This window comes from Triticum aestivum, chromosome 6B (genome assembly GCF_018294505.1).
Source record: "Triticum aestivum cultivar Chinese Spring chromosome 6B, IWGSC CS RefSeq v2.1, whole genome shotgun sequence".
NCBI classification, from domain to species: Eukaryota; Viridiplantae; Streptophyta; class Magnoliopsida; order Poales; family Poaceae; genus Triticum; species Triticum aestivum.
In genome coordinates, this window is record NC_057810.1 from 127,793,544 (window position 1) to 127,808,740 (window position 15,197).

The window sequence follows — 15,197 nt, forward strand, 5'->3', positions numbered from 1 at the left end:
GACTTGCAAAGATAACTTAATCACACATAAAAGAATTCAGAGGAGATTCAAATATTTCTCATAGATAAACTTGATCATAAACCCACAATTCATTGGATCTTGACAAACACACCGCAAAAAGAGTTACATCAAATAGATCTCCAAGAAGATCGAGGAGAACATTGTATTGAAATTCAAAGAGAGAGAAGAAGCCATCTAGCTAATAACTATGGACCGGAAGGTCTGTGGTAAACTACTCACAACTCATTGGAGAGGCCTTGGAGATGATGTACAGGCCCTCCATGATCGATTCCCCCTCCGGCAGAGCGTCGACAAAGGCTCCAAGATGGGATCTTGCGGATACAGAAGGTTACGGAGGTGGAAATAGTTTTTTGTGGTCGCTTCTGATGTTTTCGGGGTATATGGGTATATATAGGAGGAATAAGTTGGCCGGTGGACTCCCAAGGGGCCCACGAGGGTGGGGGCGCGCATAGCTCTAGGGGGCGCATTGGGCACCCTCGTGGCCGCCTCCCTTGTTTCTTTACTTCCACTCCAGGTCCTCTGGATCACGTTTGTTCCAAAAATCACGCCGCCAAAGGTTTCATTCCAAAAGGACTCCATTTGTTATTCCTTTTCTTTGAAACACTGAAATAGGCTAAAAACAGCAATACGGGCTGGGCCTCCAGTTAGTACGTTAGTCCCAAAAATGATATAAATGTGTAAAGTAAAGCTCATAAACATCCAAAATGGGTAATATAATAGCATGGAACAATCAAAAATTATAGATATGTTGGAGACGTATCAGACAGTTACGCCCCGGCCACCAGATCAAGTTTGGAAAACTGAATTACATCGTCGATGTCCGAGGAGATCTGATCTTCGAGGGGTTTGTGGCCTCGGTTTCCGCCCCTTGCCTCCATGTAGGAAGCTCTTCGGATCCGCCCTTAGATCCCGTCCAGGGGTCTACACTCACACCCGCCTGGCCTTAGATCCGGAGTGGGTAGTATCGTCCGAAAACGGGAGGCTCAGCCCTGCTGGACTCTTTTCTATCAAGGAACTTCCGACAGGAGACCCAGACACGATCTTGGACTCGCCTCTGGATGACAAATTTGAACTGTAGAAGTTTGTGTCGATCGGGCCTGATCAGGTGTCTGTCGCCGACCTCATCCCTACAGATCCGCAGACTCATGCCCAGCTTTCACCCTTAAATGAAGCACTAGGGTTAATGCGATCTCTCACCATTACGGAATCCTTGCCTCCAAACTACACCCAGCATGGGCTGGGGGCTGAGAGCGGGGAATTTTACAACCCGCCCACCACCCACTTAATAGCCACTATCGAGGATTTAACCGACATGCTGGACTACGCGTTCGAAGACATCGACGGTATGGACGATGATGACGATGCCGAATTAGGACAAGTCCCACCCATCACAGGGCGTTGGACGTCCACTTCAACCTATGATGTATACATGGTGGACACTCCTGATAAAAAGGACGATGAGGATAATCAGAATCCCGAGGAGGACAAGCCCGTGGATGAACCACCAACGTGTTGACGTCAGCGGCGCCGCTCACGGTCGCGTCGGGCAAAGGATAGTCATACCAGCACAGGAGATGATGAGACTCTGGATAATGTCGAAGATCCCGAACACCCCATTGAGCCCACATCCGAATAGGATGAGGGGGAAGGGGGTCAGTATAGCCCCGAACATGCTAATCATGAAGATTTGGAAGACAACAATTATATGCCAGTCTCCGAAGAGGATGTTAGCCTTGGGGACGAAGATTTTATTGTCCCAAAGGAACCCCTCGAACAAGAACGCTTCAAGTGATAGCTGCTACGTGTTGAGCTTGCGTTGGTTTTCCCTGAAGAGGAAAGGGTGATGCAGTAATAGTAGCATAAGTATTTCCCTCAGTTGTCGAGAACCAAGGTATCAATCCAGTAGGAGGCTCCTTGTCGGTGTCAAAACCGGCGGATCTCAGGTAGGGGGTCCCGAACTGTGCGTCTAGGCGGATGGTAACAGGAGACAAGGGACATGATGTTTTTACCCAGGTTCGGGCCCTCTCGGTGGAGGTAAAACCCTACTCCCGCTTGATTAATATTGATGATATGGGTAGTACAAGAGTTGATCTACCACGAGATCGGAGAGGCTAAACCCTAGAAGCTAGCCTATGGTATGATTGTTGTTCCTCCTATGGACTAAAACTCTCCGGTTTATATAGACACCGAAGAGGGCTAGGGTTACACAGAGTCGGTTATAATGGGAGGAGATCTTCATATCGTATCGCCAAGCTTGCCTTCCACGCCAAGGAAAGTCCCTATCCGGACACGGGACGAAGTCTTCAATCTTGTATCTTCATAGTCCGGGAGTCCGGCCAAAGATCATAGTACGGCCATCCGGACACCCCCTAATCCAGGACTCCCTCAGTAGCCCCTGAACCTGGCTTCAATGACGACGAGTCCGGCGCGCCAATTTTCTTTGGCATTGCGAGGCGGGTTCCTCCTCCGAATACTTTGTAGAAGATGTTTGAACACAAGGATAGTGTCCGGCTCTGCAAAAATAAGTTCCACATACCACCGTAGAGAGAATAATATATGCACAAATCTAATCTGCTGACGTATTCCGCAACGTGACATCACGCCACAGTCAAGCTTTTATTCGAATCGTTTTACTATTCCACCTCAGCGCGTTTAGCGAGGCGGTTTCCTTGGCACGTCTAGTTGAAGCAGAGATCGTGTCCCCTTATTCCGGGATTCTCATCAATACGGGCGTGGGTAACCCAACCGTGCCTTTTGGTATGACTCTCTAATTGAAAGCGAGTCCCAAACGATTATGGGGAGGGCTCTTGGTATTCAACTCCTTTATAAAGAGACCAAGGCTCGACTCCCTTCTCTTTCAATCCAATCGAACCCGCCTCTCGCCTCGAGTTCCAATACTCAAAGCTTCTAGTTTTAGGCGGTTCGAACATTCGACGATGTTCGGTTCCGACCTTCAAGGCCGGTGGGTGCCTTCCTCCGTTAAGGAAGAAGACGTGCGAAAGCTGAGAGATGCCAGGTATCTAACCGGCGAAATCTCGCATAGGTTGCCTGCTCAAGGGCAGGCCATTCCTTCTCCCCAGCCCGGCGACAGCGTGGTGTTCACATCTCACTTCCTTCGGGGGCTAGGCTTCCCGATTAATCCCTTCGTGAGGGGGCTGATGTTCTATTACGGGCTAGAATTCCACGACCTAGCTCCGGAGTCCATCCTCCAAATTTCATCATTCATTGTTGTGTGTGAAGCCTTCCTCCATATCACCCCTCACTTCGGATTGTGGCTTAGAAACTTCAAGGTGGAACCGAAGATGATCGAGGGGCAGCACGCTGAGTGCGGAGGAGCTATCATAAGCAATATAGCCGACACTCCATGGCCCGAGGGCACTTTCCAAGAAGAGTCCGGCTTATGGCAATGAGATTGGTTTTACATCACAGCCCCCAAGGGCACCACATTGGTGGCGCCACCTACTTTTCGCTCGGGTCCCCCACCACGGCGAGCGTCATGGGTCAATGAAGGGCTTATCTGGGGGCCGTCCAAAGACGTGCCCCTTTTGCAGGACCGCATTTGAGATCTCCTAGAAAGAGATATTAACTTGACCGTGGTGGCGCAAGTTATGCTGATTCGCCGCACGCTGCCCTGCAAACGTCGCCCTCTTCGCCTGTGGGAATTTAATCCGGAGGGACCGCGAGTCCTCCAACACATTATGGGCGCGACGCCTGTGGAGATGTACAAATTGTTCTTCGGACCACAAGCAAGGTGTCCGGACTTGTCCGAGGACGCAGGCCTGAGATGCAATCGCCAGGATGCTAAGGTAAGTAGCCCGTATTTGGACACACCATCCGTATTTTCATCATAAAGTTGCCCTTTAACAGATCTATTCTTTGAACAGGAGTGGATAGCGAAGGCAAAGCTTATCAGGTGTCCAGCCCCCCTGGCCGAGACCGCGCCGAATCCTGTGTTAACCAGGATGCTGGAGATTATGCTTTTGGCAGAGGGCGAACAGGGGAACCAAGGAGCTACCGCCTCCGCGAAGGAGACTGTCAAGAAGGGAGGAATCGAGAATCCCCCCAACCAGGGAAAGAAAAGGAGTGCCTCTAAAGACCCGGAAGGGATGACCTCAAAACGGGGGAAGGAATCTTTGTCAGAGGATCCGGCGTCGGAGACTGCCCCGGCCACATTGCGCCCTCAAGGGGATCAGCTTTCGTCCGAGCCATAAGTAAAGAGAGGGGTTCAAAAATTAGTGGCATCCCTGTTTTATTTCTGAGGAAGATAACCAAAATATTACCTTGTAGTTCGGACCTCAACCCTTCTCAGCAAAGCTCGTCTTCAGGGGATCTTCGTCCGGAAATGATGGAGAGCGAAATGCCTCCCCTAGCTGCACCGACTTATGAGGCAGGCGACCCCGAGGTGTCGTCCCGGCAGGTTTCTCCAAGTCCAGATCCTGAAAAAGGTCGTCGGGCTAGTTCGGTGCCCTCTGGTGCGCGGTCTGAGAGGCTGAGGGATCTGCTCGGGCGAGCATCCGTCTTAGAAGAACACCGTATGTTGATGAACACAGTGATAGGAAGGATTTCATCCGCGGAAAGCGGTTTGTACGAAACCGCCAGGAGTTTACTGACAGGCTTTGAGGTACGCGAAAAGGTGTACCTTTTGGTAGAGCCGCATAAAATGCGCCATGTATAAATAGTAGCCCCTGAGACTCTGTGTGTCGTCAAGAATGATGGCGCACAGAGGATCATAACCCCAGGTATAAAATGTCACCTTTTTATGAAGGTGGCGAGGCGTTCGGTGGCTAAACGGACTGATGAATCTACCGAGATAAAGCGGCAACTTGACGTGGCGGATGCCGACATCGCGCTTGTAAATAAGCGGGCAGACGAGGCACAAGGTATGCTCCACAGATATCTGATAAGAGGAGTTCGATGCTTGTGCCTTACAATATATGTGCTTATTGCAGATAGTGCTGCTGCCGTGGAGAACCTGCGGGCGGAACTTGCCCGAGCCGTTAAGGGGGCTGAAGAGCTAAAAGCCGAACAGGCTGCTCACTGCCAGAGTAAGAAGGTAATAACCGAGATGGCTATAAAATTGAAGGATGCCGCCGACCGCTGTAAATTTCTCGAACAAGAAGAAAGGGTGGCTCAGAAGGACCTTGAGAAGATCACTGCCAAGGCCAAGGATGCTCACTCTGCAATGAGAGCTATGAAGGAGGAGCTGCGTCAGGCCGGTGATATCACGGCTGGAAAGCCCTATATGCTGCGGATGAAGTTCGGGGATCCTAGGTATGCTCCGTTAGACTGACAGTGGAGTGCGGAAAACACTTATCTAGATGTGGCAGCGAGTGCAGCAGACGCAACCAAACACTTCCGAGGTCGAGGTGACCATAAATTGGAAGAACTTTTTTGGTCGCAGTTCCACAATCCAGAACGCCCACTTTCGGTATCCGACCGTTTGGCCGCCTTTGCGGAGCTGAACAGGTTATCGGGACTCGCCATGAAGTATGTTGCGAGTCGTTTGTAGCCGCGGGAGCCAGAGCCGAGGAGTTATTTTGGATTGGTGCATCAGTTCCTTGGTTCTGTGCTGCATGTTGATACGATGAAGAGGTCGGCATGCATAGAGGGTGAACAAATGGCTGTTGCCCGTGTCAAAACATACTGGGCGGATATGAAGGCCAGTGCTGTCGCATCCCGGGATTTGGACGAAGGCTGGGTACCTTCCAGGCACTACTTTGAGGAAGTTCTTCTGGGTGCTTGTTTAATAGAAGCACAGTGCTCGAAGGATGTTGTGTTCGAATTGCATATGCTATTGTAAAAGGAATATAAAAACTTTTTATACTTGTGCTTTGCAAGAATTATAATACCTCCTGTGCGACCGTTAATGTATATGTGTATATAACCTGAAAGATGGCAATCGTTTTCTTCAGCCACCACGCATATAATGCAGGGGTGTTTGCAGAAAGGCGCCTTTTCACACTTATTCCAACGTCTTGGTCCTACAAAGGAGGTGATAGCGCGGCAAACTAGGCAACCAGACTATAATGCTTTATCGCTTTCACTTAGCCATAGGAGTTTGACATTGGGGCTACTTAATAGCCCTTGGAGGCACCGCGCTCGCCCGAATTCGGGGCGCGTGTGTGCCTGACCGGGAAGCGGTCCTTCATTGATAAGGAGGAATCCTAAAGATTCCGAGAGTCATCGAGTGGTTGACTAGTCTCTCGCTATATCATGACAGTCAGTTTTCGGCTTTCTCTACTAAGGTGCTCGCCTGGCCATACCGGGGCACAATCGCAGTAGTTCTCCTGGTGCCGCGTTAGCCGATATAACGGAACGTAAGGCAGCAAAACACAGGAGCCGGGCAAACCCAACATTTGACCAAAGACATGATTCAGAGCTGATGCATATAAGGCCAAACTCGCGACGCCGAACAGTCCCTAAGGTATTCGGTCTTTATGAAGACGGGCCGAAACAGAGCCCTTGGTAAAAAAGCCCCTAGTGTCCAGGTACGCGCAAAATTCTGGCGTGGCCATATGCCAAGACGCCAGCCTCCTCCTCGGTTATAGCAAAAACCGGGGGATGTTGTCAACAAGAGACAGTAAAAAAGGTTTATGCAGGGTCTTAATCTGAAAAGAATCCTTGAAACGGGTCCCTATTGCACATCTGCGCCTGTGTCTCTGGTGTTCGTCTGCAAGAAAGAGGAACTTTAGGAAAAAAAACAAACGTGCGGGGAATCTATATTAGAATAAACAAAATATAGTTGGAGCAGGAAGGGAGCCGTATTGTCTCCCGGCGTGAACACACGGAGTCCCTTGTACAGGGTTATGCGGCTATTAAGCCCATGTATGCTGACGCTGGACTCGTCGAGCCGTGTCCGGGATAGTAGGACTGAATTAGTGTGCAGCTATCCAGGCGACCGCACGATTACCCGTACTTTGGGGGTCAATTGATATTCCCTTGTAGTGAGATGATGCCTCGTGGGCCGGGCATTTTAAGTGTAAGGGATGCAAAATGCGGTATTGCGTTAAAGCGGGCGAAAGCTTCACGTCCCAATAGCGCTTGATAGTGACTTACGAATGGGGCGATGTGGAAGGTTAGCTTTTCACTTCGGAAGTTGTCGGGTCAGCCGAACGTGACTTCTAACGAAAGGGAACCCATACTCTGGGTATCTGGGCCCGGCATGACTCCTTGAAAGGAAGTGTTGCCATGGCGGATTATTGCTTGGTTCACCCCTAGTTTGCGGATTGTGTCCTGATATAACAGGTTTAAGTCACCGCCGCCGTCCATAAGGACTCTTGTAAATTGTAGTCCATCAATAACCGGATTCAAGACCAAGGCAGTCCAGCCTGCATTCCGGGCCCCTCTGGAGTAATCCTAATAATCAAAGGTGATTGGTCGTAACAACCAGTGGCGGTGCTCCTCTGGGGCTGGCCGTATGGCGCGTGTCTTTGTGGGCGCCGTTCTGTTTTTCCCTTTTGTCATCTGAAGTGAATTTACTGTTTTGACTTCTTGTGGGAATTTCTTTTGTTCTCCGGTGTTCTGCTTGTGGGGTGCATCGTCATCCTCGCTTGGTGTGTCGAGCCCCTTGTGTTCGGCGTTGAGTTTACCGGACTGTTTGAAGACCCAACAATCTCTGTGGGTATGGTTTGCAGGTCTCCCGGGGGTACTTTGGATTTGACATATTTTGTCCAGGATTTTGTTGAGGTTAGACAGCTCGTCCCTGTCATCTTTGGGTGGCGGTTTTTTCTGATTTTGCCGAGAGCTTTGGAATCCGGCGTTGACTGCCGTGCTCATCGGGCTATTATCCTTGATCCGGAGCTGTTCTTTGTTACGGTGCGGTTTCCCGTTTCCATCTCTGAGTTTGGATGTACTCGGGTCGCTGGTGCTGCTTCTTGCCAACCAGCAGTCCTCTCCTGCGCAAAAGCGGGTCATGAGGCTTGTTAATGCGGCCATTGTTCTTGGCTTTTCTTGGCCGAGGTGTCTGGCGAGCCATTTGTCTCGGACGCTATGTTTGAAAGCTGCTAGGGCCTCGGCGTCCGGACAGTCGACTATCTGATTCTTTTTAGTAAGGAATCTGTTCCAGAGTTTCCGGGCTGGCTCTCCGGGCTGCTGAGTTATATGACTCAGATCATCTGCATCCGGAGGTCGGACATAGGTCCCTTGAAAATTTGCCCGGAAAGCGTCCTCGAGCGCTTCCCAACTTCCTATGGTGTTTTCGGGAAGGCTTTTAAGCCAATGCCGGGCTGGCCCTTTGAGCTTAAGGGGTAAGTATTTTATGGCGTCAAGGTCATCTCCTCTGGCCATGTGTATGTGGAAGATATAATCCTCGATCCAAACTCCGGGGTCTATTGTTCCGTCGTATGCTTCTATGTTCACGGGCTTGAATCCCGCTGGAAATTCATGATTCAGCACCTCATCGGTAAAACATAGGGGATGTGCGGCGCCCATATGTGTAGGTGTGCCGCGATGTTTGGATATTTTTTGCATTGCATTGCTCGCTGGAGCTTGCTTTCTTGTCCCATATATGGATCTAGTTGGGCCAGTTTTTTGATGCGAATCCTTAGGCGGATCGCGCGTCGTATTGAGTGCGGCGCCCTTTATCGCTTGAGACCGATCATGGGGTCGTCCATCCGACCTGGTGGCTTCCTTATTTTTTGACTGTGGGGGCTTTATGGCCTCTTCATCAAATTCCGGTGGTAGTTTCCGCTTCGGATAGCTCTTTGTGTGACGACTGTTGCCGTACTTGTGTGCGGTATTGAGTACTTTGCCCCATCTGATTTTGAGTGCATCTTCCGCTGTTTTGAGCCTCCGCTTCTGCTTTTTCAGGCTACGTGCAGTGGCAACGAGTGTTTGGTGGAGGTTCTGATGTTCCAGCAATTTGTCCGGCGTGAGGTCGTCCGGACTATTATCTTTCCTGGAGATTGGTTGTTCGGATTGTCCGCCCTGTTTGGATGGTTGCTCGATGGCATGTTCGTCTTCCGTTGATTCTCCCTGCTCTATGGCTGGATCTTTGTCGAGGTGGGGCTTGGCGTGGCGCTTACGTCGTTGCTTTGATTGTTTTTCGAGGGAGCGATCCTTGGTTGCGCCCTTTTGATCCTCATTATCATTTCTTTTAGGTGTGTCCACCATGTATACATCGTATGATGAGGTGGCTTTCCAGTGCCCTATAGGTGCTGGTTCTTGGTCGTCTCCTCCATCGGCGTCCATACCATCGATGTCTTCGGAGTCGTAGTCGAGCATGTCGGTTAGGTCGTCGACAGTGGCTACCAAGTTGGTGGTGGGTGGGTTTCGAATTTCTTCGTCGTCCGCGTCCCAACCCTGCTAACCATAGTCCGGCCAGGGCTTTCCTGACAAAGAGAGAGACTTTAGTGAATCCAGGAAATCGCCAAAGGGCGAGTGCTGAAAGACGTCCGCGGTGGTAAACTCCATGATCGGAGCCCAATCGGGTTCAATCGGAAGGGGGGTGGAATATTTGGAGTCCAGAATGGAGTCCGGCACCTTGGAGTCACGGGCCTTGCAAAGGACTAGGCTGGTATTCGGCTCTATCATCGTAGAGATTGCGGCTCCTGGGGCTGCGTCCAACCGTCCATCCCCGACTAGCGCAGTCGGCTCCGAGCTAATGGTCGGAGCGGACACCTGAGCAGCACTCTGGGCGCTGTCCGGCGGCAGAGCTAGATCATGCCCATCGAGACAGTGCGGCACGCTCGGCCATGGCTCGAATCCATCGATGATCAAGTCCCCGCGGATGTCGGCCGTGTAGTTTAAGCTTCCAAACCTGACCTGATGGCCAGGTGCGTAGCTTCTGATCTGCTCCAGATGGCCAAGCGAGTTGGCCCGCAGTGCGAAGCCGCCGAATACGAAGATTTGCCCGGGGAGAAAAGTCTCACCCTGGACCGCGTCATGCTTGACGATCGGAGAATCCATCGGGCCTAAAGGTGACGACACAGAGGAACTCTCAATGAAAGCACCAATGTCGGTGTCAAAACCGGCAGATCTCGGGTAGGGGGTCCTGAACTGTGCGTCTAGGCGGATGGTAACAGGAGACAAGGGACACGATGTTTTTACCCAGGTTCGGGCAATCTCGGTGGAGGTAAAACCCTACTCCTGGTTGATTAATATTGATGATATGGGTAGTACAAGAGTTGATCTACCACGAGATCGGAGAGGCTAAACCCTAGAAGCTAGCCTATGGTATGATTGTTGTTCGTCCTACGAACTAAAACTCTCCGGTTTATATAGACACTGGAGAGGGCTAGTGTTACACAGAGTTGGTTACAATGGGAGGAGATCTTCATATCGTATCGCCAAGCTTGCCTTCCACGCCAAGGAAAGTCCCTATCCGGACATGGGACAAAGTCTTCAATCTTGTATCTTCATAGTCCGGGAGTCTGGCCAAAGGTCATAGTCCGGCCATCCGGACACCCCCTAATCAGGGACTCCCTCACTCCTCAAAAGTCCCATGCACCTACACAAACAAACAAAGAACTCACAACCAACGCAATAAAGGGGTTGTCAATCCCTTCACGACCACTTGCAAAAGTGAGATCTGATAGAGATAGTATGATAAGATAAATATATTTTTGGTATTTTATAATATAGATTGGAAAAGTAAAGATGCAAATAAAAGTAGATTGAAAGCCTATATGATAAAAGATAAACCCGGGGCCATAGGTTTCACTAGTGGCTTTTCTCAAGATAGCATAAGTATTACGGTAGGTGAACAAATTACTATCGAGCAATTGATAGAAAAGTGAATAATTATGAGATTATCTAGGCATGATTATGTATATAGGCATCACGTCCGTGACAAGTAGACTGACTCCTGCCTGCATCTACTACTATTACTCCACACATCGACCGCTATCCAACATGCATCTAGAGTATTAAGTTCATAAAAAACGAAGTAATGCTTTAAGAAAGATGACATGATGTAGAGGGATAAACTCATGCAATATGATGTAAACCCCATATTTTTATCCTCTATGGAAACAATACAATACGTGCCTTGCTGCCCCTGCTGTCACTTGGAAAGGACACCGCAAGATTGTACCCAAAGCTAGGCACTTCTCCCATTGCAAGAAAGATCAATCTAGTAGGCCAAACTAAACTGATAATTCGAAGAGACTTGCAAAGATAACTTAATCACACATAAAAGAATTCAGAGGAGATTCAAATATTTCACATAGATAAACTTGATCATAAACCCACAATTCATCGGATCTTGTCAAACACACCGCAAAAAGAGTTACATCGAATAGATCTCCAAGAAGATCGAGGAGAACATGGTATTGAGATCCAAAAAGAGAGAGAAGCCATCTAGCTAATAACTATGGACCCGAAGGTCTGTGGTAAACTACTCACAACTCATCGGAGAGGCCTTGGAGATGATGTAGAGGCCCTCCGTGATCGATTTCCCCTCCGGCGGAGCGCCGACGAAGGCTCCAAGATGGGATCTAGCGAATTCAGAAGGTTGCGGCGGTGGAATTAGGTTTTCGTGGTCTGTTCTGATGTTTTCGGGGTACGTGGGTATATATAGGAGGAAGAAGTAGGTCGGTGGATGCCCGAGGGGCTCACGAGATAGGGGGCGCGCCCAATAGGGGGCGCGCCCTCCACCCTCGTGGCCGCCTTGGCTGCTTCTTGACTTGCACTCGAAGTCCTCTGGGTCACGTTCATTCCAAAAATCACGCTCCCAAAGGTTTTATTCCATTTGGACTCCGTTTGATATTCCTTTTCTTCGAAATGCTGAAATAGGCAAAAAAAACAGCAATACGGGCTGGGCCTCCAGTTAGTAGGTTAGTCCAAAAAATGATATAAAAGTGTAAAGTAAAGCCCTAAACATCCAAAACGGGTAATATAATAGCATGGAACAATCAAAAATTATAGATACGTTGGAGATGTATCAAGCAATCCCAACTTAATTCCTACTCGTCCTCCAGTAGGTAAATGATAAAAACAGAATTTTTGATGTGGAATGCTACCTAGCATAATTCTCAATGTAATTTCCTTTATTGTGGCATGAATGTTCATATCCAAATGATTCAAAATAAAAGTTCATATTGACATAAGAAATAATAATACTTCAAGCATACTTAATCAAGCAATCATGTCTTCTCAAAATAACATGGCAAAAGAAAGTTATCCCTACAAAATCATATAGTCCGGCTGTTGCTCTATCTTCATCACACAAAGTATTTAATCATGCACAACCCCGATGACAAGGCAAGCAATTGTTTCGTACTTTAGTAATCTCAAACTTTTTCAACTTTCACGCAATACATGAGCGTGAGCCATGGACATAGCACTATATCTGGAATAGAATGGTGGTTGTGGAGAAGACAAATAGGAGGAAGATAGTCTCACATCAACTAGGCGTATCAACGGGCTATGGAGATGCCCATTAATAGATATCAATGTGAGTGAGTAGGGATTGCCATGCAACGGATGCACTAGAGCTATAAATGTATGAAAGCTCAACAAAAGAAACTAAGTGGGTGTGCATCCAACTCGCTTTCTCACGAAGACCTAGGGAATTTTGAGGAAGCCCAACATTGGAATATACAAGCCAAGTTATATAATGAAAATTTCCCTCTAGTATATGAAAGTGACAACATAGGAGACTCTCTATCATGAAGACCATGGTGCTACTTTGAAGCAGAAGTGTGGTAAAAAGGATAGTAGCATTGTCCCTTCTCTCTTTTTCTCTCATTTTTTATTTGGCCTTTCTCTTTTTTTGTTTGGCCTTTCTATTTTTTTAAGGTCCGAAGTCTCATCCCGACTTGTGGGGGAATCATAGTCTCCATCATCCTTTCCTCACTGGGATAATGCTCTAATAATGAAGATCATCACAGTTTTATTTACTTACAACTCAAGATTACAACTCAATACTAGAACAAGATATGACTCTATATGAATGCCTCCGGCGGTGTACCGGGATATGCAATGAATCAAGAGTGACACGTATGAAAATTATGAAGGTGGCCTTGCCACAAATACAATGTCAACTACATGATCATGCAAAGAGCAATATGACAATAATGATGTGTGTCATATAAACAGAATGGAGGAAAGTTGCATGGCAATATATCTCAGAATGGCTATGGAAATGCCATAATAGGTAGGTATGGTGGCTGTTTTGAGGAAGGTATATGGTGGGTCTATGGTACCGATGAAAGTTGCGCGGCACAAGAGAGGCTAGCAATGGTGGAAGGGTAAGAGTGCGTATAATCCATGGACTCAACATTAGTCATAAAGAACTCATGTACTTATTGCAGAAATCTACAAGTCATAAAAAACAAAGTACTACGCGCATGCTCCTAGGGGGATAGATTGGTAGGAAAAGACCATCGCTCGTCCCAGACTGCCACTCATAAGGAAGACAATCAATAAATAAAATTGTGCTCCAACTTCATCACAAAGCGGTTCACCATACGTGCATGCTACGAGAATCACAACCTTTAGCACAAGCATTCTTTAAATTCATAATCACCAAACTAGCATGACTCTAGTATCACCATCCTCATATCTCAAAATAATTATCAAGTATCAAATTGATCATAGCATTCAATTTACTTTCTATGATAATTTTTATTATACCCAACTTGGACGATCATCATTCTAGGACCAATTTTATAACCATAGCAAATACCATGCTGTTCTAAGAGACTCTCAAAATAATATAAGTGAAGCATGAGAGACTAGCAATTTCTACAAAATTAAGCCACCTCCGTGCTCTAAAAGATATAAGTGAAGCACTAGAGCAAAAACTATCTAGCTCAAAAGATACAAGTGAAGCACATAGAGTATTCTAATAAATTCTAATCAAGTGGGCTTCTCCCAAAATGTGTGTACAGCAAATATGATTGTGGTAAACTAAAAATCAAAGACTAATATCATACAAGACGCTCCAAGCAAAACACATATCATGTGGCGAATAAAAATATAGCTCCAAGTAAAGATACCGATAAACGAAGACGAAAGAGGAGAGGCCTTCCGGGGGCATCCCCAAGCTTAGGCTTTTGGATATTCTTGAATACCTTGGTGCCTTGGGAATCCCCAAGATTAGGCTCTTGCCACTCCTTATTCCATAGTCCATCAAGTCTTTACCAAAAACTTGAAAACTTCACAACACAAAACTCAACAGGAAATCTCATAAGCTCTGTTAGTGAAAGAAAAAGCAAAACCACCACATAAGGTACTGTAATGAACTCATTCTTTATTTATATTGGTGTTAAACCTACTGTATTTCAAGATCTATATGGTTAATACCCTTACATACTAGCCATAGATGCATCAAAATAAGCAAACAACACACGAAAAACAGAATCTGTCAAAAACATAACAGTCTGTAGCAATCTGTTACCCTCGAATACTTATGGAACTCTAAAACTCCTACCAAAATAGTAAGTCCTGGGAAATTTGTCTATTGATCTATATAAAAAATAATCAATGCAAAATCACGTTTCTGTGAATTACTAAAATTATTTTCGTGCGCGCAAAGTTTCTGTTTTTCAGCAGAATCAAATTAACTATCACCATAGTTTATCCTATAGGTTCTACTTGGCACAAACACTAATTAAAACATAAAAACACATCTAAACAGAAGGTAGATGCAAGATTTATTACTAAACAGAAACAAAAAACAAAAAACACGAATAAAATTGGGTTGCCTCCCAACTAGCGCTATCGTTTAACGCCCTAGCTAGGCATAAAAGCGAGGATAGATCTAAGTAGTGCCATAATAATAAGATAGATCTTGAAAACTCATATCATATTCTCTATGTTCAGCAGCAAGTTTTCTTTGAGGCAAGAAAAAGTAATCAAAAGGGCTAAATTTAATGGGACAAAAGTCCCTAAGATCAATCTCAGGAGGTATGGGTTCCTCCTTTGGCCCTTCATATTGCACAACTAATTCATCATTATAAGCATTCTTTCGGCAGAACTTCGTGAGCCTATACTCAAGGGAGTATCCTAGCTCATTGTTTCGAAGAGCAAAAATCATTATTAAGTTCAGAAATTCTATCAACTAGGACATTGGTGGGAACCTTATTTCTAAGGTTTTCATTAAAAGCAACATAGTCCAAAGATTGAAAACGCCTAATTTCCTCTTGATCAAAGAGGATCGCCTCTATGGGAGGACGACTGCCGTCCACCCTATAGTGCGCAAATATTTCTTTGGCCTCTCTAATTACAAACTT